General features: G+C 45.6%; 1 protein-coding gene and 1 long non-coding RNA gene across 2 annotated transcripts in view; both read left to right on the top strand.

Moving 5' to 3' along the window:
- The window catches only part of PLXNA4 (plexin A4), a 635,072-nt gene that overhangs the window by 437,454 nt on the left and 172,047 nt on the right, over positions 1–25,571 (top strand). The gene's annotated exons all lie outside the window — the stretch shown is intronic.
- On the top strand, positions 56–2,954 carry LOC144583182 (uncharacterized). Its single transcript, XR_013536838.1, has 2 exons — positions 56–1,332; positions 2,068–2,954. It is a non-coding gene; the product is annotated as an uncharacterized LOC144583182 (long non-coding RNA).

Here is a 25,571-nt window from a genome sequence, read left to right as displayed (position 1 = left end):
GAAACCCGGCTTCTGAATTGAAATGTGCTCGCCCAGGATTGTCCATCAACAGCCTTGGGAGTTATTATTTCCGTCGTTGTAGTTACGAATTAATTTCTGGAGGACTTAATAGTCCCTCTGCCCACCCGAACCCCCTTCTGACATCCTCCTCTTTCTCCCCCCCCCCCTTTCGCTTTCCCTTCTAATTTTCCACTTGGCTGGGGATTCTCCAGCAGTGGAAGTTTGGGCTTAGAGGGACGTTGGGTGCCGGCTGCTCCAGCGGAGTGGATAATCTCATTGGAACCACTGAGTTGAATAATAACACCTTGACTTTGAATGCCGCCATGTATTCAAATGATGCTCTTAACACCTCGTGCTGGCGAAGAGGGCTGACAAGGGGAAAAGGTGAGGCTTCTGCAGGAGAGCAGATCTTTCCCGTTCAGGATGGGCTTTCCTCTGCCCTTCTTTTCCTCCAGGGCTGGCTGCAAAAATGGAGTGTGTCATCTCTGCAAGCCAATTAGAGCCGTTGTGCACCTATTTCGGTGTTGTTTTCTCCAGCTTTCCCCCAATCCAGGATCCTAGTCTAGAGTACATGTGCTGGAGTCCAGTTCTCATTGTGCCTCGCTGGCTTGGCCAGCAGCCAGGCTCATTGGGGAGGATGGGGGTTGTAGTCACTCTCATCTCTGTGTTAGATTAGGCAAAGGCTGGTTTGGAGGAAATGGAGATGGAGCTGCTTTTCTCCTTCGCTCTTTGCACTAGACCGCCACGTCATGCAATGAAGCCGAGGGGTGGGACATGCCTGAGGTTGGGAGTTCGATTCCCCACTAGGCCTCCTGCGGTAGAGCCAGCCTGGGTAGCCTTGGGCCAGCTGCACTATCCCAGAGCGCCCCTAGAGGAAAGGAATTGTAATGCACCTCTGAATATTCTCTACTTAGAAAATCATGGAAAGGTTTGCTGTAACTCAACGTTGACTTGACCACACATGATTATTGTATATTTCTTTATTGTCCACCTTTCACACCCATATAGGATTATCACAAATGCAATTGTATGGATAATCTTGGTCTTCAGACACCCATATATGCTGCTCTGGAGGCAGGCATTCCAAGTTCTCATGCCGCCCAAGTTGTAGGGCATGGAGCCAATACACAGGCTGGCCCCATCCTAGGGGAGGCCACCATCTCATGCTTGCTCCGGTTAGCCCCTGAAGGACCTCTGAACGTGTTGACCAAAGGGTGGGTGGCTGGAAAGCCAACATTGGAAAGCCGTGTCGGGGCTCATCTGGGAATTTGCCACCCCCAGCCAAGTGGCCAGTAGAGCTACTTGCCTCGCCAACCATAATGGCCAGACTAGGTCTGTTTGGGGAGAGTGCAAAAGAGGAGAGTGCAAAAAACGGTCTGAAACTCAACATCAAAAAAACTAAGATCATGGCCACTGGTCCCATCACCTCCTGGGAAATAGAAGGGGAAGATATGGAGGCAGTGTCAAATTTTATCTTCCTGGGATCCATGATCACTGCAGATGGAGACAGCAGCCCTGAAATTAAAAGGCGCCTTCTTCTTGGGAGGAAAGCGATGACAAATCTTGACAGCATCTTGAAAAGCAGAGACATCACCTTGCCAACAAAAGTCCGAATAGTCAAAGCTATGGTTTTTCCTGTCGTGATGTATGGAAGTGAGAGCTGGACCATAAAGAAAGCAGACCGCCGAAGAATTGATGCCTTTGAATTGTGGTGCTGGAGGAGACTCTTGAGAATCCCCTGGACTGCAAGGAGAACAAACCTATCAGTTCTAAAGGAAATCAACCTTGAGTGCTCACTGGAAGGACAGATCCTGAAGCTGAGGCTCCAGTACTTTGGCCATCTCATGAGAAGAAAAGAGTCCTTGGAAAAAACCTTGATGTTAGGAAGGTGTGATGGCAAGAGGAGAAGGGGACGACCGAGGATGAGATGGCTGGACAGTGTCTGCGAAGCAACCAACATGAACCTGACACAACTCCGGGAGGCAGTAGAAGACAGGAGGGCCTGGCGTGCTCTGGTCCATGGGGTCACGAAGAGTTGGACACGACTAAATGACTAAACACACACAGGTCTGTTTGGAGAACCATTGCCAGATTGGGGGACCGACTTTGTTGAAATCTGTGGATCTCTCTTCTAAAACTGTCCTGAAAACTGAACTCACCAAACTTTTCCTTTGTGACAAATAACACAGCCACCTCTGCCGTATTATTCATGGCACTATCTCCTCTGTTCAGAGGAAAACATTCACAAACATTATTAACGTTAATAAGAAAGAAAGAAAAAAAACTCTGATAGGACAGTATGCGTGTGGAGGGAGTCGCTTTGCTTATTAATTACTTGCCTTATCACCAGCGCCTTGTTTCCTTTTATTATTCCCCTGTCTTATTTTTTTCTTCTCTCTCCTTCAAAACAGCTGCCAATGAATTGGGCAGGAGGGGAAGCTGTTTGGAAGCTCAGGGCCCCATGGAAAAGAAGGTTGCCCCATAACCCCATGGAATAAGAGGTGGTTGATTTCCAAAGTTTGGACATACCAGGTGTCAGAACTGCAATTTTCCAGCCTTCAAGGAGGTTCCAGTCCCGTGCTTGGAAATGAACTATAAGTCCCAGAATTCTTCTAAGAGACAAGGGTCCCGTCCTCTACTTCTTGGCCTCGCCTCTCGTCCTTTTTGGTCCCGTGTTTAATGGGTCACCCTAAAACTCTAGGATCACCCTTGCAAATCATTCAAGAATATGTTTTGGACCAAAAGCCTATTGGTGCAAATTGGTGGCTGCAGAAGCTGATCATGTCATCCTGCAGTGCTGTTAAAATTTAATTTACCGTATTTTTCACTCCATAAGACGCACCTTTCCATAAGACGCACCAATTTTTTAGGAGAAGAAAACAGAAAAATATAATCTGTTTTCTTCGCTTCGTAAGACGCACAGACTTTCCACCCCCCTGTTTTGTGGGGAAAAAGTGCGTCTTATGGTGCAATTAATACGGTAAATTAATTGAAAGCTGCTTTCCTCACCCCTCCAGGTTCCAAGGCTCCCTACTGTCCCCTTCTGGCCTAGTAAAGGTGTGTGTGTGTGTGTGTTTGTGTGTGTGTGTGTGTGTGTGTGTGTGTGTTTAATAGCCAACATCACTTCCAGAGGTCCAGATCCCAACAAGAGAGATCCAGTGATGATTTTTGACTATTAAAAAATCCCCTCCTCCCTCCATCTTGAGGCTCCCAAAGGCTTTCGCATGGCAAAAAGAAAGCCCCAGGGAGCCTCGGAACCTGAAAATGAGTAGTTAGGAGGCTTTCGATTAAATTACATTTTACTGGCACTGGGTTTTGCCCACAGATGCATGCGGCCACGTTGCTTCTGATTCATGGCACTCGTTAGTGACTTCCAAAAGGTTGAGTCATGGACAGCTCGGCTCAGCTCAGGTCTTGCAAACTCAAAGCTATGACTTTGTTTACTGAGTCAATCAGGCTTCTTCTGTTTCTGTAACTTTCCACTTTCCCTACAATATTTTTTCCAGTGCTTCTTATATTCTCACGGCATATCCAAAGGATGATAACCCCTATTAGGTTGTTTAGATATCCGGCTGTGGGGCCAGAGGTTGGGAGTTTGATTCCCCACCCCCACCCCTGCACCTCTTCCACAGTTTAACCTGCAGCGCCACCACGTCCCTATTGTAATTGGGAATACCCTACTACAGATGAACATGTCTTGATCTCGAAAGGCACACCCTTACTCTGAAGGATCTTTCCTAACGCCTTTATCGTTGCCCTGACAAAGCTCAGTCTTCTGAGTCTTGGTTGCACTCTTGATCTGGACCAACGACTGAACCCAGTTATAGAAACCTTTAACAATTTCAATTCCTGTATCATCAGCCTCAAGCAGCGCTGACAGTGAAGCCAAGAACGTGAGCTATGGTGACTGTGATGCATTGCTTTGCCGGACCCTCGATGGAAACTCTCCACGGCTCTGTGTGTTTCAACCCCTTCATCTCCTTGGGGCCCATCCCGGACATCACACAGAGAAAACCAGGGGGAAGGGATGCTCTCTATCTTGGTGAAAAGCACCCTGCGCTAAATGGCTGGATTCTGACCCCTGCCTCCCACAGCAGGCGATGTTCAATTCTCCTCCGGACAAAGGCAACCGGGGGGATTTGCATGTAAAACATTTCCGACTTGAATGAACAAGAGGCCGAGGGAGGCAGGTTGACTCATCCCCTCCGTTGACTAGAAAAAGGCACGTGGCCTGCCAAAATAGCTTTCCTGGGGGCTCTGGTGAACAGAAGTGATTCATCCTTCCTGAGGACTTAAGGGAAAAGTCTATAAGTGTCGGGGCAAAAAAGCCCATCACTCCTTCCAGGTTTCTCCATTGCTATAGGCACCTGAAGCGACTCACTTGAACGGCCTTGTGTTGGAGGGGAGGAAGGGGGCATGTGGCCTGCTTGTGTAGATCTCACTGCCTCTGAGTGCCGTATTACGTATCTCTTAATTAAGATCCTGACTTTATAGGGGATGGAGGAGGTGGAAACCTCCATCACATGACCTCGTCTCCTTCTTGTGTGCTTGTGCATGCATTTGTGTACGTGTGTGTTCTCGTTCCATCTTGGCCGCTGAGGGAGGCCTCCCACCTGGGGATGAAGATAACAAGGAGTGGAAGAGGAGGAGGGAAGAGGACCAAGGTTCTGCTCTATGAGCAGAGTGATTTATCAGGGCCGCAACTCGGCTTCTATTAGCATGTATTAGAATAGATTAGCAGCCCGAGCAATTAGCATCGTTTCCCTTGTTCGGCAAAGGACGACGGGCTTGACCGCGGTCTCGGGAGGAGCAGAGGAATATGCACAAAGAGCTTGGCCTTTGTCCTCCTGGACCTTTTCTCCACCCCATCCCATTCTTCCCGGGCCACAAAAGTCACTCACGGCTCTGGTAGGGCTGCCGTCAAATCAGCCTCCGGTCTTTCCAGGCAGCAGGAGAGAGGTGGGGAGAAAGACAGACAGAGAGACACATTAAGGACCTCAGCCCCATTCAAGATTTTGAGAGCCACAAATGGGGTTCTCTAGGATGGTCAATGCTCGCTGGTCTGATACCTGCGTGCGAAAATGAGAAAGCACCAAAGTCCTCACCTGCGAGGCAGTGTGTTGTTGTATGGTACTTCTAAGGAGGCTTCCCTGGTTGGGGGCTGGTGTCGGTTGAGCAAAAAGCATAAAGTTGTTGCCACCTCTTGTCGTGTTTTAAAAGGTAGGAGTCCAGGGGACTCTCAAGAGTCTCCTCCAGCACCACAATTCAAAAGCATCCATTCTTCAGCGGTCAGCTTTCTTTATGGTCCAGCTCTCACTTCCATACATCGCTACTGGAGAAACCATAGCTTTGACTATGCAGGCCTTTGTCGGAAAGTTGTTGTCTCTGCTTTTTAAGATGCTGTCAGTTTTTGTCATCGCTCTCTTCCCAAGAGGCAGGCGTCTTTTTATTACGTGGCTGCTGTCACCATCTGCAGTGATCATGGAGCCCAACAAAGTAAAATCTGTCACTGCCTCCATATCTTCCCCTTCTATTTGCCATGGTGGAAGCTGTTCAATAAAGTAATTCATATCTAGAAAGGGAACTTTAGGGTGTTCAAGAAACTTCATAGGCATCATCTCATAATAGTTTGGCCAGATTCAGAGCTCAAAAACATCTCCCAATGTGACTTCCATCTCTTGCTCTGTTTTCCATACCCTTTCTCAACCAGCAGTAATTAAACAGGGCTGGAAGGTTTCATGCTGGGGAGGCAGAGATTGTTGTTCTTTTGGGCTGTAGCTCCTAGAATGGAAAATTCTGGTAGCTGAAGTCTAGAAATGTACAAATCTGCATGCCACAGTATAGGACAGCAAACGGAGGAAAGAGAATGGAAAATACATCTCAAGCTGTTTTTGTTGCAAAGTTTTGAATTTCTGAGTAAATTCCTCTAGGTGCTCAGCAGAAGCGCAGGGATTCACAGAAAAGAATAGCTCCAAGCTCTCCAGAGTAGTCCACTCCTTTTCTCATTAACTGGCACTTACAGTCTCAATACCTTTCCCTGAGACGTTTGTAGGAGAAAGAACAAACTATTTCATTACTTACAGTTGAACAGATCCAACAGCAAACTGACAAACATGACTGCTTTCAACAATAGGCTTCAGCAGACTCCGGGGGAGGGGAGCCCTTAGCAGAGAGGCAGGCCTCTCTTTGAATTCAGAGAGGGAGCTATTGGTTAGCGCTGGACAGATTGACAATCACTTCAGCCCAGAAAGGTTCTTCCCGGCAACACCTACTGGAGGCAGCATGCAACGTTGCAGAAACTCCAACACACTTCCGCCTTAGTAAGACGTATAGGAATCTCTTGGACATCCTGAGATCTCAGTCACTCTTACAACAGCCCTGTAAAGCAGGTCAAAGTGATCATCCCTGTCATTTGCTTTGGGGGTGGGTTGCCATAAAAATCAGAAGACATAGACTGTTTCACTTTCCTTCAATCTTTTCTTTCAAGGCTTAAACCCCTTCTTGAAATAGACTACTGCCTATGTAAACATTCTTTTTATGACTTCTTTCCACCTTTGAAAGGGCCTTAAGCCTCTTAAAAAAGTGACTGGCCACGTTCCTTCATTTGTTTGACGTTGTTGTTAAGGTAGAAATCTGTTATGGGCAAGCAGAGAAGCCGTAATGAAATCTTTAATTTCCATGACAACTTTCTCACCTGGCCATTGACGCCTTTCGGAATTGCACAGGGGGGCAGCTGAAGGACTCCTTCAGCTTGTGGCGAAGCTGAACACTTTCTTGGAAATGGACGAGAAGAGCTAAGAAATCAGGCATATTGTTAACTGTTATGTTGGGAAGATTATGTGCTTCCTGGAGAATGAAAGAACAGGAACCTGATAAGATATATGCTGCGTAAGGGGGCACTTCCTTGTTCTGACCCATATTAATATGATTTCTGCCTCTTTTTTAACCTGCCACATGAAACAGGTAATTTTGATTGAATCATCTGTATAACAGGCATAAATCCAACAGGCAGAGCTTCCTCCATCACTGAAACTGCTGAAATCGGGTACATGGTACGTTGATGTAATGACTATTACAAGGTATAGGGAGTTCAACTCCAGATATGAAAGTTCAGAAAGTCAAATGAATGGGGAATTCTTTGTCCATCTAGAAGAAAGGATTTTGTGGATTCAGAAATCAGACCTAGGGATGTCGGGTGGAAAGTGGGGCATCTCCCTGGATTTCCAATGTTCCAACTCTGGAGGCACTCAAAATCAAATAGAACCAACCTGTCAGTTCTACTTTAACTTGGGTTCTTCCCCTGAGCAGGGGGGGTTGGACTTGTTGGCTTTAGAGGCACCTTCCAATTCCATCACTCTGTGATTCTGTGGCCATCTCATGAGAAGAGAAGACTCCCTGGAAAAAGACCCTGATGTTCGGAAAGTGTGAAGGCAAGAGGAGAAGGGGACGACAGAGGACGAGATGGCTGGACAATGTCATTGAAGTGACCAACATGAATTTGACCAAACTCCGGGAAGCAGTGGAAGACAGGAGGGCCTGGCGTGCTCTGGTCCATGGGGTCACGAAGAGTCGGACACGACTTAACGACTAAACAACAACAACAAAGCATTATCCGCCACAAATCTGCAGAGCTCTGTATCATACAAATTCTGGATCCAGCCAGTTTGAATGCCATATCAACAAACCATATTAGCCTGTCCTTTGTGATACAGGACGTTCTTGACTGCATGCTATTGCTGGCATTCTGAAATAGTACTGATAGTCATAGATCAATAGTGAAAATTACTTTTGGAATGAGAAAACGCGTAGAGGGTTGTTATATCACCATATGTTCTAGGTTATTAGCTCCATATTGTTGCTCAGTAATGGCAAGGTGAACTCTTAACTTGGGATGATGGTGGCTAATTCAGCTAAAACTATACTTAAATTTTAGATACCCCTAAATTTCCTGATTTATTTTTCTTTTAACCCAAAGACAACAAAATGCTATCATACTGTTGTACGAAAGATTATTTTCAGCAAATGAACTGCAGTCTATCAGATCAGCTTTGACGGGGAAATACAGCTCTGGAGTTAATTCTGGGCCCTCTGATGAAAGCTTCATCATCAGATTGGGGAGCTTTATCTTGAGTCAGAGAGTGAGATGGCAGCTGTGATTCTCAACCCTGGGCATGTGGCTTTCTGATGGGATGCAGAAATAGTCTGGAGAGATACATGGTTTTCATATCAAGTACGGCAGGACCCCTATTTCCATGGGGGGTTGGTTTCAAGCCCTCTTCTGGATTCTGGAAACCAAAGAAAATAACAAACTCTGTGTTTGTTAGTACAGTATTGTCTTTGGTTCCATCTAGTGTCCAATTTTGGTCATTACATTGTGGAAATACGTATTTCCGGTTTTTTTCTTTTAATAGATATTTTTCAGACTGTGGATAAGTGAAACAGTGGATACCAATCCCATGAATACAGAGGTCATGCTTTACGACAGTTTGTCTTTCCCTCAGTCTCCATGCATTTGTGAAAGGATGATATGCCATGGTGTACCTACTTTTCATGGATTATCCATTTGTGAACTTTGGAAACTCATTGTTCTCCTAAGGCCTCGTTCACCCTGCTTACTAATCCTCTGCAAATTATAAATCTAAAACTAAACTGAGAGGTTTTTAGGACCTCTAAGGTGGGGCCATTTCCCAGCCAAAGAGAGCACAAGCATGTGGGGTGGAAGACGTCAAAGCTAGTAGTTTTTGAAGAATGCCTAGCCATGAAAAAAGACTGTCTCTGAAGCAAAGTCTTCCTTCTGAGAAAGGATCTCCTTGTGAGGAGGACGTCTACTGGAATGCCAGCCATGGCGGCCTGAGTCCAGCTGTGAGACCTCAAGCTGTCCAAGCCAAGTCCTGGAGAAGACAAGTCCATTTCTTGGTTCTAGTACCCACCACCACCTTAGTTGACCACCTGGTTCCTGCTATGTGGGACCCATTTGTTTGTCCTTAAGCTGGCCACTCCAGCACCACTGTGGTGCTGGAGGAGGCTCTTGAGAATCCTCTGGACTGCAAAGAGAACAAACCTATCCATTCTGAAGGAAATCAACCCTGAGTGCTCACTGGAAGGCCAGATCCTGAAGCTGAGGCTCCAATCTTTTGGCCATCTCATGAGAAGAGAAGACTCCCCGGAAAAGACCCTGATGTTGGGGAAGTGTGAAGGCAAGAGGAGAAGGGGACGACAGAGGACGAGATGGTTGGACAGGGTCATCGAAGCAACCAACATGAATTTGACCCAACTTCAGGAGGCAGTGGAAGACAGGAGGGCCTGGCGGGTTCTGGTCCATGGGGTCACGAAGAGTCGGACACAACTTAACGACTAAACAACAACAAGCTGGCCACCTGTTGAGTTTTAGAGACAACGTGCCTCCATCTGAAAGCTTCCCAGAGGACAGTTCTCCTTTCGAAAGGGGTTTCCCTTTAAAGAGCTCAGAGTTCGCCCCACTGCTATGTTTCGTTGATAGGACCCATCTGTGCCTTTCCATGTTGAAGTGGGTAGGTCTCTCGGTTTTCTTAGTGAAGTGTTCAGAAAGAGGTCAGATACAGTTCCTTCACTGACAGAGGCTGACAGGAGGAAGGGGGTGTGGGCCCAGCAGCCAGGAGAGCTGGGAAGAAGAATGCAGGAGTCATTTACACTACAGAAGAAAGCTGAAGGTCAGCAGTATCCCCAGTGCAACATTTACAGTATTCCTATCCTCAGAACCCTTCAGGGAGGCTTGGAAATGTCAAAACATTGCTAGAAGTGACCTTAAACTTTATATGAAACTGTAGGCAAGTGCTCCTTGCAAATCCTCTTTTGCTGCAAGAAAATGGCTCATGCCCTGAGGAAAAGATGGCCAAATGTCTTATCTGGCATCTCTGCAGACTCCTTCCTCTGCCACCCGCTTTTCTGTTTCGTTTTTCCAAGTTATACATATGGTGGACGATTTTTCGAGACAGTTCGTTTAATCAGCCGAACATTTGTTCTGTGCTTCAAAGCCCCGCCTCCTCCGGTGGACACCCACTCAGAGATAGCGCCTGGAGGAGGCGGGGCAGGGAAACCAGGCCGTTGCCTCCAATTGGGTGCCCACTGGAGGAGGCGGAGCTTTGAAGCACGGAACAACTATTCGGGAAATAAGCGAACCAGCACGAATCAATGGTTCATGCCCATCTTTTGCCCAAACTGTGAGTAACCCTTCTTTGGTTCTTCCAGAAGCCACTTATATTTATCCAGGCCAGGATCAGCCAGATCTCTGATGGTGCTTGGCTGATATTGTGGGAATCCCCACACTATTCTAGCATTCCAAGCAGAGAAACAAATCTCAAAGTGAGCAGCGCCAGAAATAGAGAACATTCGGCTGTTTATTTATTTGTACATATATATATATATATATATAGGCTAGCTTCGAAACCTGTGTGCCAGCCTCCAGCTGTTGCCAGAACTCACAGGCTTCACATGGAGGATGATGTGTCTGGTGCTGACATTAGCATGTCAGGAAGCCAGTAGGAAAGGATTCTGGAGAGAGATAGGCGAGACCTGCCATGTTCTCTAAATCAGGGAGTGTTTGTGTGGTATTTATTCAATCCCTTTTAATAATTGTATGTTTTCCTTAGCTGTCCTGCTTTCTGGACATCACGAGAAGGCAGGATTCTCTGGAAAAGATAATAATGCTGGGAAAACCGGAGAGCAGCAGGAAAGGAGGAAGATCACATATGAGATGGACAGACTCCCTCAAAGAAACCATAGGGTTGAGTTTGTAAGAGCTGAGGAGGACTGCTGAGGATGGGACATTTTGGAGATGGCTCCTTCATAGGGTCGCCTTGAGCCACAGCCGACTTGACAGCGCATAAGAGCAACACATTCTTTTTAGTTGTTTCACATTGTCTTTTAATGATGTGAGCTCCCTTAGGTCCTCTCTGAGGGGAAAAACAAGGTAAAAATATTTGAAATAAATCCCACAGACTCAAATGTCAGAATTGGGCCTGTAAAAGCTCTCCATCATATGTAAGGCCATGCAGGATGAGGCCCCTAGCAGGGGTTGCAGCTGGTGAGTGCATTTTTTTCACCTCTCTGAAAAGAATCCTGTCTTGGTTCTACCATTTCCCTTTCCTTGGCTAGGTGGTCTTTACCTTGGTTCTGGATTCTCCCTCATACCCATTTCCAGAATCAGTTCTGGCCACCACCACCACCTTCTCCTGCTCCACCTTATGACATCGTAGTGACCCAATCCAGTGACATCACAAAGGCCTGGCCTGAACTCTCAAGACAATCCTACCAGGCTGAAAAAACATATAGGGAATGGATATCAAGATAATGCAGTGCACAGAGAAAGTACAGCAAGTCACACAAAATATAAATAGAGACATTTTGCCTTGTAACATTCTTAACACGGTGAAAATGAGGTTCAGTATTAGCCCCTAAAGAAGGCTGACCGCCAAAGAATTGATGCTTTTGAATTGTGGTGCTGGAGGAGGCTCTTGAGAGTCCCCTGGACTGCAAGGAGAATAAACCTATCCGTTCTGAAGGAAATCAACCCTGAGTGCTCACTGGAAGGACAGATCCTGAAGCTGAGGCTCCAATACTTTGGCCATCTCATGAGAAGAGAAGACTCCCTGGAAAAGACCCTGATGTTGGGAAAGTGTGAAGGTAAGAGGAGAAGGGGATGACAGAGGACGAGATGGTTGGACATCTCATCATGAATTTGACCCAACTCCAGGAGGCCGTGGAAGATGGGAGGGCCTGATGTGCTCTGGTCCATGGGGTCACGAAGAGTCGGACACGACTTAATGACTAAACAACAAAAATTAGTCCCAGTGGGTGAGAGGGTGTAACCAGAGATGACCTGAGACTGTTTACAGGTGCCATTAATTTGAAAAGTTATTCAAGTCACAGAAGATAAAAAGGGAACATGATCCCTTCAATCAAGACACAATTTGGAAAGAAATGAGAGGAAAATCAAGGCATTTCAAATAAAATGCCATACGGTAGTTAAGTCAGAAATATTATATAGAACCACTTGGATTTAAATATCAGATGACGTGGCAACTTGCAAAATTAGCCACCATTGTAAAAAACGTTGCATTTGCCCCTAATTTTCCTCCGGCCCTCTAATTACCGCTTCACATGCCCTTAACCCTTTCTTAGTCATTGACCTAAATACTGAGAAAGAGAGACAGAACAAGAAATGGGTTTCAGAAAACTCGGGAGGTACAATAACATTGGTCTGGGAAATGAAGAAATAAGGTAAAGTGGAGCATTCATTTGCGAACCTCAGCCCCTGTACATGTGTAGTTTGGGGAGATGAAATGAGTGTAAAAAGAAGTCAAGTGAATTTTAGGAAATGAAAGATCAACGCAGAACAGTTCATACCCCACCTGATTCCCATGAAACCTGGTCTTTCGTGGTTGGTTGCTCGTGTGTGTGTGTGTGTGTGTGTGTGTGTGTGTGTTTCCTTTTTTATTAACGGCTATGCTCAAGCAAACATCCCTTCCGCTGCCTCTGTCAACTCCTTCCACACACGGTTTCCATCGGGCACCCTCTGCTGGCCAGCTCTCATTCTCTGCGTATTCCGAGCTGGGTTGAAACTGAGATGAGAGCCAGTGGTGTTGTTTTTTTAACTTACAGCTGTGCTTCCCAACCTTGGGTCTCCAGATATTCTTAGACCGCCACTCCCAGAAATGTTGGGCAGCACAGTTCATGGCGAAGGCTTCTAGGCATTTTAGTCCAAGAACATCTGGAGGGGGCAAGGTTGGGGAACCACTGATTTAGACCAAGATGGACAAAATCCCATTCTAGTGACGTATGTGGAACCCCCCCCCCAAAGGGCTGTTTATTCATGGGCCCCATGTCTCCTTCAGCCCCCTCTTCTTCCAGAAGAAAAAAAAGGGGGTTGCTCTTTGAAGTCTACTGGAATGGTGATCCTCATTTTGAAATGGGTCACCAAAACCTCCCTCCCCTAAACTCTGTAATAGCAGGCTTTGCTTCGTTTATTTATTTTGCTTGGTCGTTTGCATGGGGGTGGTGTCTGTGCACCCATGAAAGGGTGATGGCATCAGAAAACTAGGTTCAGGCCTTCCTGAAATGGAGCACCCTTGCGTGGGGCGAAACACAATCTGAGCCAGTTCTTGGACTAAAACTCCCAGGAACCTTCACCACTAACTGTGCTGGCCAGGATTTCTGGGAGTTGCAGTCCAATAAGATTCGGGGACCCACTGATCAATTTCGTATCTATCAACACTTGGGTTAAAAAGTTGTTGTTGTTTAGTCGTTAAGTCATGTCCATGGACCAGAGCACGCCAGGCCCTCCTCTCTTCCACTGCCTCCCGGAGTTGGGTCAAATTCATGGTGGCAGCTTTGATGACACTGTCCAGCCATCTCGTCCTCTGTCGTCCCCTTCTCCTCTTGCCTTCACACTTTCCCAACATCAGGGTCTTTTCCAGGGAGTCTTCTCTTCTCATGAGATGGCCAAAGTACTGGAGCCTCAGCTTCAGGATCTGTCCTTCCAGTGAGCACTCAGGGTTGATTTCCTTCAAAATGGATAGGTTTGTTCTCCTTGCAGTCCAGGGGACTCTCCAGGGTTAAAAAATTAGTGGGAGATCAATACGAAGCTTGCCCGCACAGGTGGCTGGCCCAGCTGGACCCTCACCCCTGAACCGGGCATCCCCTTACGACTCATAGCATGGAGTGCATGACCACCGTCTCTGAAACTGTGCCCATCGAAGGGTAGCCCGGCTGGTTTTGCCCCACCTCCGTGCTCAGCTGGCCACTCAACAGCTGAGCAGGGAGGCTCATCAGCCTGCCCCTCGCCAGAGTGCCCGGCCGAGCAGTGAGGTGTGGCAGCACCTGCCAGACTACTGCAGTGATTGGTGAACTTTTGATTATGTCAGACAGGTGCTCGGCTTGGCGAGAGGTAAAGGGATGCCCGGTTCGGGAGGGTCCAATTGGGCCGGCCACCTGTTATGACGAGCTTCGTATTCGTCTCTCCTAGGAGACAAATATGAAGCTCTCTTCTTTAGTGTGTATTATCTGTTCATGACTGGAGCATCAGGAGAATCATCTGTTCTGACATGTGTGTCCAAACCAGGAAATAATTTCGTGGTCCTGATGCCTGTAGAGATTCAGGCCAGAATCCTCTTGCAGTTTACTGTGCATTTAAGGGCAATCATAGAGGTTGGTTTTGCTTCCTGCATTCCTCAGGCAATGATATTGCAAACCGGGCATGCAGTTCGTTGCGTAACCAGGGAGTGATGCATCATGCCATTGACAGCTTTCGAAGTAGCACACGGTTTTTCTACAATTGTATTGAAATGCTTTGTGACGGCAACAGCGTGCTGCTCCGAGCATTCTAGAAATCTCAAATGCTTGGTTGCAGTTTCTAGCATCTCTGAATAGTCCTAGGAAGGGTATTGGCCTTTTGAATCTTGACGTTAAACAACCTGGGCTGAGGTTGAGTAGCTCGTGGTGCTTTGCACAAATTCTTATTGTCCTTCCTCGCCCCCGAGATAACAAATGCCAACTGAATTCAGTTTGTTAAAATATGCAGGGTGTGCACATCTGAGCTGCAAAACTAATTTAGAAGCCCAGAGGTGGTAGGTCTCCTTTCAGGTGGAGCGTGGGTTGAGTTTAGCCCTGTGTGAGCCATGTTTGTTTGGTAAATAAATTCTAAGCGAAACAGTGAACGAAAAGGGTCCCCTAAAAGAGAAATCAGTCATACAGGGAAGCAGGCACACAACCGGCAAAAGGGACTTATTTCCATCCTCTGCCATTAGGCCATGGAAGTCATACTCATAGCTCTGGTTTCCTAAAAAGAAATAGGTATGTTCATGAGGACTAGGCACCCTGAGGGCTTTTAAGTGTGACCGTTCTCCTCTGGGTTCAGAGACTGCATAACCATTTATGACCAATTGAAGGCAATTAGCTGGAGATCTTATCTCTCACCATCCTGCCCTGCTTCCAAATATCTCAGGAGTTGTTTGCCTCGACTTTCAGCCGGGATGGGCAGCTGTGGCTCTCTAGATCTTGCTGGACTACAGTGCCCATCAACCTCAGTCAATGCAGTCAGTGGGGACGATGATGAAAGTGATGGACCAGGACATCTGATGGCCCACTATTGCCCACTCTACACTAAGAGCAGATATTTTCAGACATGGGGACTACAGTTCCCAGAAGCCATGACCTTTGGCTTTGCTAGATAGGGATTCTGGGAGCTGTAGTCCAAGCATATCGGAGGGACCCACCTTTGGGGAACCATCATTATAGAGATGTCAGCTTCTTCTTTTTCCCAACGTTGGCTCCCCAGATGTTCTTGAACTTAAACTCCCAGAAAGCTTCACCCCTAGCTGTGCTGGCCAGGATTTCTGGGAGTTGTAGTCCGAGAACATTCGGAGACCCAAGGTTGGGAACCACAGCACTTGAACCTGCTCCTGTGTTTTTAATATCAGTCTTGTCGTACACTCATTTCAGGCAGGGAAGTCCTTCACAAAGCCGTTTTCTTTCTTGATATTAGCCCAAATGATGCCTGCTTCTTGCCTGGATGCTTAATGTTGGTTGTAGCATGATGTGCAAGTAGATAGATGAGCATTTCCATCTGCATTCTGTGGCATGTGGTCATGTACCACATATGCAACAAGGGTTGTATTAGAGCAGAAAAATGCTTGTGGATCATTGGCAGGTCAGGGTTTAAATCCTCAATCTGGTTTCGATGTGGGAGAAGAAGGAATCATTCTCCACCTCTTTCTCTGGGCTACAGTGAGATATTTTCTGCTCCTATCCACGCACCAGGGCTTTGCATTTATGGTTTACACAACCCTGGACGTTACTCGAACCTCAGAAAATGGGAGTTGTGTTCTTGGATTTTGAAAGATCACCAGAATCATCAAATGAGAGGGTGGTGTTTTTCGGCATCTTTTTGATCCATCACCCAGTCTGTCTGTGATCGCTCCGCCCTTGTGCTTTGTTTCACGAAAGGAAAAGACACACGTTTGGAACAGAGCTTTTTTGTTCGAACGGTGGAAGCCTCAAGAGTAATAAATGGGGCATCCAAGTCTTACTCCAATCTCAGAGGCAAGAAATCTCACAAAGGGAGAGGGGTAGGGTCAACGATTTTTCAATCAGATGTGCATTGACATTGGTGGCACTATCCTCGACCACATCAAGGGGCAGCAGGCTGACTTTGTGAATACCGAGTGGGATAGTGTGACTGGCATTGTTGTGTCCTCCAATAGACGGGAAGAACTGGGAGCCCCAGGGAATAAAATGGCTGGAGGGCTCTTGCCATGTCTCACCCTCTGTTGCCTCCTTCGGCATCATGGTGTGTCCCGCCCTTTGAAATGGCTACTGCAACCTGGCAGGTCAGAACGTCGTTGTTGTTGTGACTTAGATGCCTCCCCATAGGGCTAAATCACTTCCTGGGTGGTTTGAGACCTTGCAAGGACAGAAGGCTGAGTCAACCTGGAGCTGACTGCCTGAGCGCGCTGCGATTGTACTCAGGTCATGAGCAGAGAGGCTTGACCACAGGACTGCAGTCTAACCGCTGTGCCATGGGGTTCTGCATTGTCCCAGTTGCCCACCTATTTCAGACTCAGGGAACACAAGGAGGGGGAATTTTCAGTGAAATCCTGGAAGGACATGTGGCTGGTTAGAGAATAGGAAGCTTCATACTGTGACGGACAGTCCGAATGTCACGCCTGTCCATCACGTTAGAACCCTGATGTGGGAGCCAATGACAGGACAGGAGGGCGGAACCAAGAGAGAGAAGGGAAAAAAATGAGGACAGTTGGAATTAGTTAGGGTGGACAGTTAGAAAAAGTTAAGACAGGTTGGAGAGTTAGAGAGAAAAAGGAGTAGGGATATATAAAGGGATAGATAGACAGGGAAGATAGAATTTAAAAGAGAACACTTGGAAAGTTAATGTATGAGAGAACTAAAATAAGTGAAAGTTATAAGAATTAAATAGTTACACCTTGATTAAAGACGAATATAAATGAACCAACATATGTGTAAATCAAAAGCAGTTTAATGAATTGCAACTACAATATCATCCATGATTTTATTTGTGTGTTTCACCTGTTAATCTTTAAATAAACGTCATTATATTTGACATCAGTGATTCTGTATTGATAATTGGTAATTGAGGAAGTAATCCTCTGGTGGCAGAGTAGTTAGGGAAAAAAGGAATAGTCATGCACGAAGGCAAATCTGTCTGTTAGGGAAAACAAACGGAGGAGCTGGGGGTGTATGACACATACTATGCAATCCCAAATTGGCTAAGAGCACATGTCAAAACGGCACTGGCGCAGCAGAACGATCAGAGTAACTTTTCTCTGAAGAAAGCTGGGAAATGCATTAAAGAATGGGAGGTAGGGATATTTCACAAATTCCTCCCTTCCCAGAAACGTTATGATTTTCTTTTAAAAAAATTTGAATTTGGTTTTAACAAAAAGGGTGCTGCTTATAGACCACCTCACAGCACTTAAAGCACTCTCTGGGGAGTTCGTAATTTAAATATGCACACTGCTCATTGCCCTCCTCCCCAATTTAGCGACCTCAGAAGGAGGGAGGCTGCGTCAACCTCGCACTAGCTGCCTGAGCCTCTTGGAATCAAAGACCAGAGGCTTGACTGCAGTACTGCAGTTTAACCTCTGTGCCGAAATTGGGGCGCAGCACTCAACAGAACTCAAGGATAGGATGGAGGTCTCGGTTAGCCGAGACAGCTCGTGAATGGATCACAGAGTTATGCCCCACACGTACATCCCAAATTACTGGGGAACACACTCTTCCTCTGATACAAAGGAATGTTGCCTCTCAGCTTTCTGAACACCACGGGGCCGAATCCCGAGCCAAATCAGTTTTGCATAGGATAGACCTGTTGGTTCCATGGATTTCAGTGCCTAAACAGTCCCATTTACAGGAGTGGATGTTGTTGTTGTTCGTTGTTTAGTCGTTAAGTTGTGTCCGACTCTTCGTGGCCCCATGGACCAGAGCACGCCAGGACCTCCTGTCTCCCACTGCCTCCCGGAGTTGGGTTAAATTCATGTTGGTTGCTTCGATGACCCTGTCCATCCATCTCATCCTCTGTCGTCCCCTTCTCCTCTTGCCTTCACACTTTCCCAACATCAGAGTCTTTTCCAGGGAATCTGGAGAACAACTTCGGTCTGGATCAAACCAAAAGCTTGCTTGTCTGACCAAATTATTGCAATTCTTTTATTTATCCCGGTTGGCTCAGCTATGCCTTTACCATACCTTACTGTTTTCCCCACCACCTAAGGAGTAAGAATGTCTGGAGAGACCCTCGTGCAGCATTATTATCTCTGTGGGGAGTGAATACTAGAGCTACATGTTTCCTTTTAAAAATGAACTGTGACTTTAACACAGAGCCTTAAAGAGCGGTTTTGGCGGCCGGGAGGATCAGTAGGCTTCCATTCACTCTGCCCCAGAAGCTGGTATGGGAGCCCCCCACACACACTCAAGGAGGAGGAGGAGGAGAAAGAGTGCCCCCCCCTAAAAAGAAAAAGAAAGCTTGTATTTTCAGAAGCAAAACCAAACAGAAAGAAAGAAGTGAATAAGACTAGGAGTTGCTGGTTTATATTTTTCTTACATTCCTCAGTAGATTTTGGTGCTGTCTGATTCTCATGCCCTGGGGCAAAGCCACAGTTGCCTTACCCTAGTCAGGGCCAAACTTGATAATCTTAGAACTGCCCAGCTGGGAGGGACATGAGGGATCATCCAGTCCAACCCCTGTCAAGGAGGCAAAGTGGGGGAATCAAACTCCCAACCTCTGCTCTGCAGCCTGGTGCCTCAACCACTGAGCTATCCATATTAAGGTTGATTACATGGGGTTATTATATAGATGAATGCAAGTTTTTGATGGCTTAACATCAGAACCCTTTGACATCTGAAGAGGAGTGAAACAGGGCTGTGAGTCCTCGCGCCAACTCTGTTTGGGATCTGTTTTTGCTGTCATGCTGAAGCAGGCCTTTGGAACTGCAACAGAAGGTGTCTATCTCTGGACTAGATCAGATGGAAAGCTCTTTGATCTCTCTAGATTGAGAGCGAAGACCAAAGTCCAGCTGAAATGCATACAATACTTCCTCTTCACTGATGATGCAGCCATTGTTGCCCACTCTGCTGAGGACCTCCAACAACTCACGAATCGTTTCAGCAAGACCTGCCAAGACTTTGGACTAACAATCAGCCTAGAGAAAACACAAGTCATGGGCCAGGGTGTGGACTCACCTCCCTCTATTACCATCTCCACACAAGCATTAGAGTTTGTTCTTGATTTTGTGTACCTTGGCTCAATGATCTCTGACAGACACTCTCTAGATGTCGAGCTGGATAAACGCATTGGCAAAGCAGCTACCATGTTCTCTAGACTCACAAAGAGAGTACAGTATGGCTTAATAAGATGCTGATGGCATTTACCAAGATCCAGGTCTATAGAGCCTGTGTCCTGAGCACACTCCTGTCCTGCAGTGAGTCCTGGACCCTTTTGTGCACGGCAGAAAAGGAAGCTGAACACCTTCCATATGCGTTGCCTCCGACGGATTTTTGGTATCACCTGGCAGGACAAAGTTCCAAATAGAGTAGTCCTAGAATGAGTTGGAATTTTTAGTATGTATACATTACTGAAACATCAATATCTACGTTGGCTTGGGCATGTCGTGAGAATGGCAAGCAGGATCTGAAGGCCTTAGGAATGGACCTCAACAGATGGGAAACCCTGACCTCTGAGCGTTCAGCCTGGAGGCAGGAGGTGCAGCATGGCCTCTCCCAATTTGAAGAGACCCTTGTCCAGCAGGCCGAGGCAAAGAGGCAGTCCCGAAACCAGCCAAATCAGGGAGCTGGATAGGGGACAGATTGTATTGGTCTTCAGTGTGGAAGGGACTGTTGTCATTCTCGAATTGGCCTCCTCAGGGACACGAGACACTGTTCCAAGTCCTACATACAGAGCACGTTACCATTATCCCTCGAGATGGAAGGATGCCTACAGGAATGCAAGTATGCAGCATCAGTGTTTTCTTTCTGCCGTAAAGCAGGAGGACCTGGGATAAAAATTGAACAGTCTGAGCCAAAGTTTCTTTTTTGAAAGTAATTTCTTGAGATTAGTTGCGAATGCAAGATTGTAGAGAATGCACACATTTGCAGAGCTTTATATGACATTTTAGGGGAAAAACATTAAAAATGCACACATTTTAAAATGCAGAAGTCCACAGTTAAGAAAACCCCAAATGCACATTTTGGTTAGGAAGGGAACTTGAGTAAAATACACACTGGTTATGGACCTTAGGGGGAGATAATGCAAAAATGGGCCCATGAATTCCCTCGCCCAAAGAAAAACGCAAAATCTTACAAGCCAGTCGGAGACAAGGGTGGAAAGGACATGCGGGTGTATTAGGAGAGACATGACCACATCCAGATGGAGCGATTTCACATCCCTAATCTGAGGCGATCTATTGCTGAGCGGCAGCAATCCCAGTAACTCAGGGTGCGGACGACCCTGTCTGCAGTCAGAGCACGTCGCTTGCTTAGCTCTGGCCAGAGCTATAAAATTGCATCTTTCCTTCCAGGGTGAAAGGCCAGGATCTACAAACGAAGAGGGGAGAAAAGGAAAGAGAAGAGAAAGAGAACGCCGCATCTCGTTTCTCTCCTGCTCTTTGGAGCCCAGAGCATCACGGCTTGCCCGCCAAAGGGCATGGAGAGAGAGCTTGATTTGTAGCAAAGATAAATGTCCTGAAACACTTTGACAACAAGTGTGCCTCCTCTCTCTCTCTCTCTCTCTCCCCCTCTCTCTCTCTCTCTCTCTCTCTCTCCACACACACACACACACACACACACACACAAACACACACACACACACACACACACACACACACACACACACACACACACACACACACACAGAGTGCTTCCACCTAGCCAAGGGTAGAGAGGATACACTCCGCTTACAGCTTGCATGCCAACCGTGCATTTATCACCTTTACTAACTAGAACCCAAGCCATCTCTGAATCTTTTGGATAAGCAATCTTGAACATTTGAAACGAATTCGTTGTGTCCTCGATCCTCCCAGAACGCGTAAGAATGCACTCAAGCTACAGGAAGCCAGATTTCGGCTGAACATCAGGAAAAAACTTCTTAACTGCTAGAGCAGTACGACAGCAGAACCAATGACCTTGGGAGGTGGGAGACACGCCAACGCTGGAGGCCTTCAAGAGAAAATGGGGCAACCATCGGTCAGATCTGCTTTGGTTTGGATTCTTGCCTTGAGTAGGGGGTTGGACTGGATGGCCTCAGAGGTCCCTTCCAACTCCGTGGTGCTATGATTCTATGAATTAAATAAAGAAATAATAATCAGAATGTTATCCAAGCTTGAAACATGATTTGTTTATTTTATTTTTTAACTTATATGCTGCCCACTCTACCCACAGGTGGCTCTCCATAAACCTCTGGCAGGATTACCACCTGGGCAGAGTGGTGAGGACTGTCTCTTGCATTTGATAATGAAAGGATATAGCATCCCTAAATATGGTGGCTTTATTATAGCTAACACAGCAAATAGCTCCCGAGAGACTTATTTCTCCATGAGTTTCTGAAAACCTTGATTCAAGCCACCCAAGCAAATCGTCAAGGCCAATGTTGTATAATAATTAGTTTGTTGGCTAATCATACAAATGATCATTACAGTAAGGGCTTAAGATGCTGCAAGGTAATTGACAGAAAGCAAAATGCCCAGAACCTATCTGGTAGTCCAGATAGACAGGGTATAAATCAAATAAATAAATAAATAAATAAATAAATAAATAAATAAATAAATAAATAAATAAATAAATAAATAAATAAATAAATAAACAAACCCCTTTCCTTTGAAATACGGAGAGAGGCCACCGTGTCCTGCTCATCTCTTCTTCTCTCTGATCTGTGGGGACGAGACCCATGATGGACAATCAGGGGAGGAGAGAAGATAGAAGGCATGAAATAAGGAAGGGAGGCAGCGCATTGGACTCCCTGTAGCCAGTTGATTGCTGGAATGTGGAATTTGCTAAAAAATTCTTTTCTTTTGGTTGCAGGCCACTGGCCTCACTCACTAGGTGCTCCAGTCATTGGGCTAGCACATATTTCAGAGGCGTCTTCTTCCCATAATATTCCTGGAGGTCCTTCCTCAGCTTTCCCGAGCTCCTGTTGTACAGTTTAATTTAAAATTGCTGCGTAGAAGCATCTAGCAGCAATTTCCCACCAGCGTTTGCTTTGAGCTAGCATTTTCTCCTCTCAGCCTCTGGAGACGCAGCCTTTAGAATTCTCTCTTAGCAAGGAGCCGAAGCAGCAAATGTTAATGGGATCTGGGCTTCCCGCAAGTAACCCCTGTAGTTTTCAAGTCTATAGGTCTCCTGCTGTCAGCCAGATCTGATTGCAAAATGTACAGGAACAAAGAATGCCAAACACTGAATGCCTCTCTCCCTCTTCTCCCCATCCCACCTTTGCTTAGGAGGGATGCTGAGCTAAAAGTTTAGCTGGTTGTTGTGGGTTTTCCGGGCTGTTTGGCCCTGTTCTTAAGGTTTTTCTTCCTAACGTTTCGCCAGTCTCTGTGGCCATGGGCATCTTCAGAGGACAGGAGTCAGAACTCTATCTGTGCTCTATGAACACAGAGTTCTGACTCCTGTCCTCTGAAGATGCCAGCCAGAGAGACTGGTGAAATATTAAAAACACTTCAGGCTGCTGAGTCCGCCCACTGCTCGAGGCAGGAATCCAAATCAAAACAGATCTGACAGATGGTGGTCCAGATTTTTCCAGAATGTCTCCAGCTTTGGATGCTCACCACTTCCCGAGGTCATAGGTTCCATTGTCATACTGCTCCAACAGTTAAGAGGTGTTTTCCCCCCCCCTGATATTCAAGATCAGGAATGGATTGTGGTACTGATCAAGAACTATTAATATCCAACATTACAGTAAAGCTGAAACAGAACACGAAAACAATCATAATGACAAAATAGAATTTAAACAAAATTTCTGATGAATTTAAAGTCTATGTAAGGAAGAGAGTTGCCTTACAAAATTCGATTGACCATGAACTAGGAGAACCATGGTTTGAAACAAGAGATATTATTAAGGAAGAATGGAAAGATACCATTCCTGTAGTAAAAAGAAAAGAAACACCTACCCTGTTTCCCCGAAAATAAGACGACATCTTATATTAATTTTTGCTCCAAAAATGCATTAGAGCTTATTTTCAGGGGATTTTTTGCATGTACAACAATCTATGTTTACTCAAATACAGTCCTGTCATCTTCTTCTGGTGGCTGCACAAGGGTAGAGGGCGAGGTTTCACTTAACTAGGGCTTATTTTGGGGGTAGGGTTTATATGATGAGCATCTTGAAAAATCATGCTAGGGCTTATTTTCAGATTAGGTCTTATTTTCAGGGAAATAGGGTAGATGGATGATTGAAGAAAATGTATTAGTTAGTTAGTTAGTTAGTTAGTTAGTTAGTTAGTTAGTTAGTTAGTTAGTTAGTTAGTTAGTTAGTTAGTTAGTTAGTTCCTTCCTTCCTTCCTTCCTTCCTTCCTTCCTTCCTTCCTTCCTTCCTTCCTTCATTCATTCATTCATTCATTCATTCATTCATATGGCTTCTATACCGCCCATCGGGCTACTAGGCCACTCTGGGTGGTTTATATGTTAAATGTATAAAACATACACAATTCCAAACAATAAGCATAATAATATAAAATCAGAATAAAGATGAAACAAACCAACTATTTAAATAATAATAATAATAATAAATAATATAAAATGTTGTCACGGACAGATGAGAAGCAAACCAAAAGATGACAAAAGTAGGGTCAGAACTCTGAATGCAGTTTTTATTGACTTTCCTGAGAGACAAAGAGAACTATTTCAATAACCAGTGCAAAGAAATAGAGAACAACAGAAGGAGAAAAGCGAAAGCTCTCTTCCAGAGCATCCAAGAAATTAAAGGAAAATGTAAGCCTACATTAGGATTGTTGAATGACCAAAAGGGAAACATACTATCTGACCAGGAAAAAATAAAGATCAGGTGGAAACACTTGACTGAAGACCTATGGAGGAGAGATAAAAGGATGACTGAGGAATCCTATGATGAAAAGCCTACAGTTCTAGAAAGTAAAGTGAAAGTTGCTCTGAAAGAACTAGGAAGAAATAAATCACCGAAGTAGATGGAATACTGACAGAACTGTTTCAAGCCTCAGAGACTGGATCTGTCAATTCCTAACAGAAATATACCAACAATTATAGAAAACAACTATGGCACACAGACTGGCTGTATTCAATACACATTCCAATCCACAATAAAGGAGAGTCCAAGAGGTGCAGTAACTATAGGACCCTAATTCTAATTTCCCTTGCAAGCAAGCGTGTTGCAACAAAGGCTTTAAACCCCCTCCCCCTCCTCCTCTTCCTGTGATTCAACAGAGTTTGGAAGCAACAGGATTAAACAGTGATGTTGTGTTGCATCTGAACTAGCCACCACGATCCTTTAGGTATTAACTTCTCCATTTTTCAGTCCCCCCCAATTTATTTAACCTTCAATGATCAGCAGTCCTTGTTTGCAATTTTCGTCTCTCATTACATGACCAAAGTATTCTACCTTTCTGCATTTGTAGCCCAAATCCGACCACTGATAAATGCTGCTAGAATTCCAGTGGTGGAACTTTCAGGCGTGAATGGGTGCCCATTAAAAGGACAGTTGCTTCTCTTCTTTTGTCCCTCAACCATCTTGTGCATGACAAAAACACATGCACAAGAAAACGGACTTCTTCACTGGTGGCAATTTGCCACTGAAATTTAGACTATTGGAGTTATGCCAGAATAAGTACGTAACAGGATTCCAGTTTGTTACAAGTGTTAAGACTGCCTGGTATTTATTCATTTGCTTCAGTTCTCCTTTGTTAGTCTCCTTCTTCGTCCAGTCAGTTCTAGTAATTGGTGCTAAATCCATGCTCCTATCTTTGTTATAACTGTATGTGTGAAAATTCATTGTTTCCATACTATACAGCAGGACGAAGAATATATCACACCCTACCATGTGCCTTCTTGAAGCCAAATTTAAGTTTTTGTTGCACACCTATTCTTTATTTTTAAGGCAAGCTTGCCGGCCTGATTTCATTTCTTATGCTGGTTCTCTCTTCGTTTGAAATGCCTCCAGTGGCTTGAGTTGAGAAGGAACCCCCCTGAGGTTTTCTTTGTATTTTTCATGTATTGAAAAATGTGGCGCCCGCTCTAAAACTGGGGACGAGATAGCTGTGGGGAGAGAGATAGCGCATGAAAGGGCCACGTTCTGAGGTGCCCCGTGCATGGCTCTGGAAAAAAAAAATCACATGAAATTCTGGTCTGCTTACACAGTAGAGGCTAGAATAGAAATGGACTACTTCAGACTCTTAAGTGACTGGTGTATGTTTGTGTGACAGCTTCCTTTCATGTGTTCTCCACATTCGTGACTGGCAGTAGCCAAGAGCGACTGTTTCGTCTTCTGTATTGGGTTTTCTCTTTGTAAGGTGGGTTTTTTTTAACTTACATTCAGAAGAATT

The sequence above is a fragment of the Pogona vitticeps genome, chromosome 5 (genome assembly GCF_051106095.1).
Source record: "Pogona vitticeps strain Pit_001003342236 chromosome 5, PviZW2.1, whole genome shotgun sequence".
Taxonomy (NCBI): Eukaryota; Metazoa; Chordata; class Lepidosauria; order Squamata; family Agamidae; genus Pogona; species Pogona vitticeps.
The sequence above is the reverse complement of the archived record's forward strand: the minus strand, read 5'-3'. Positions and strand labels throughout refer to the sequence as shown.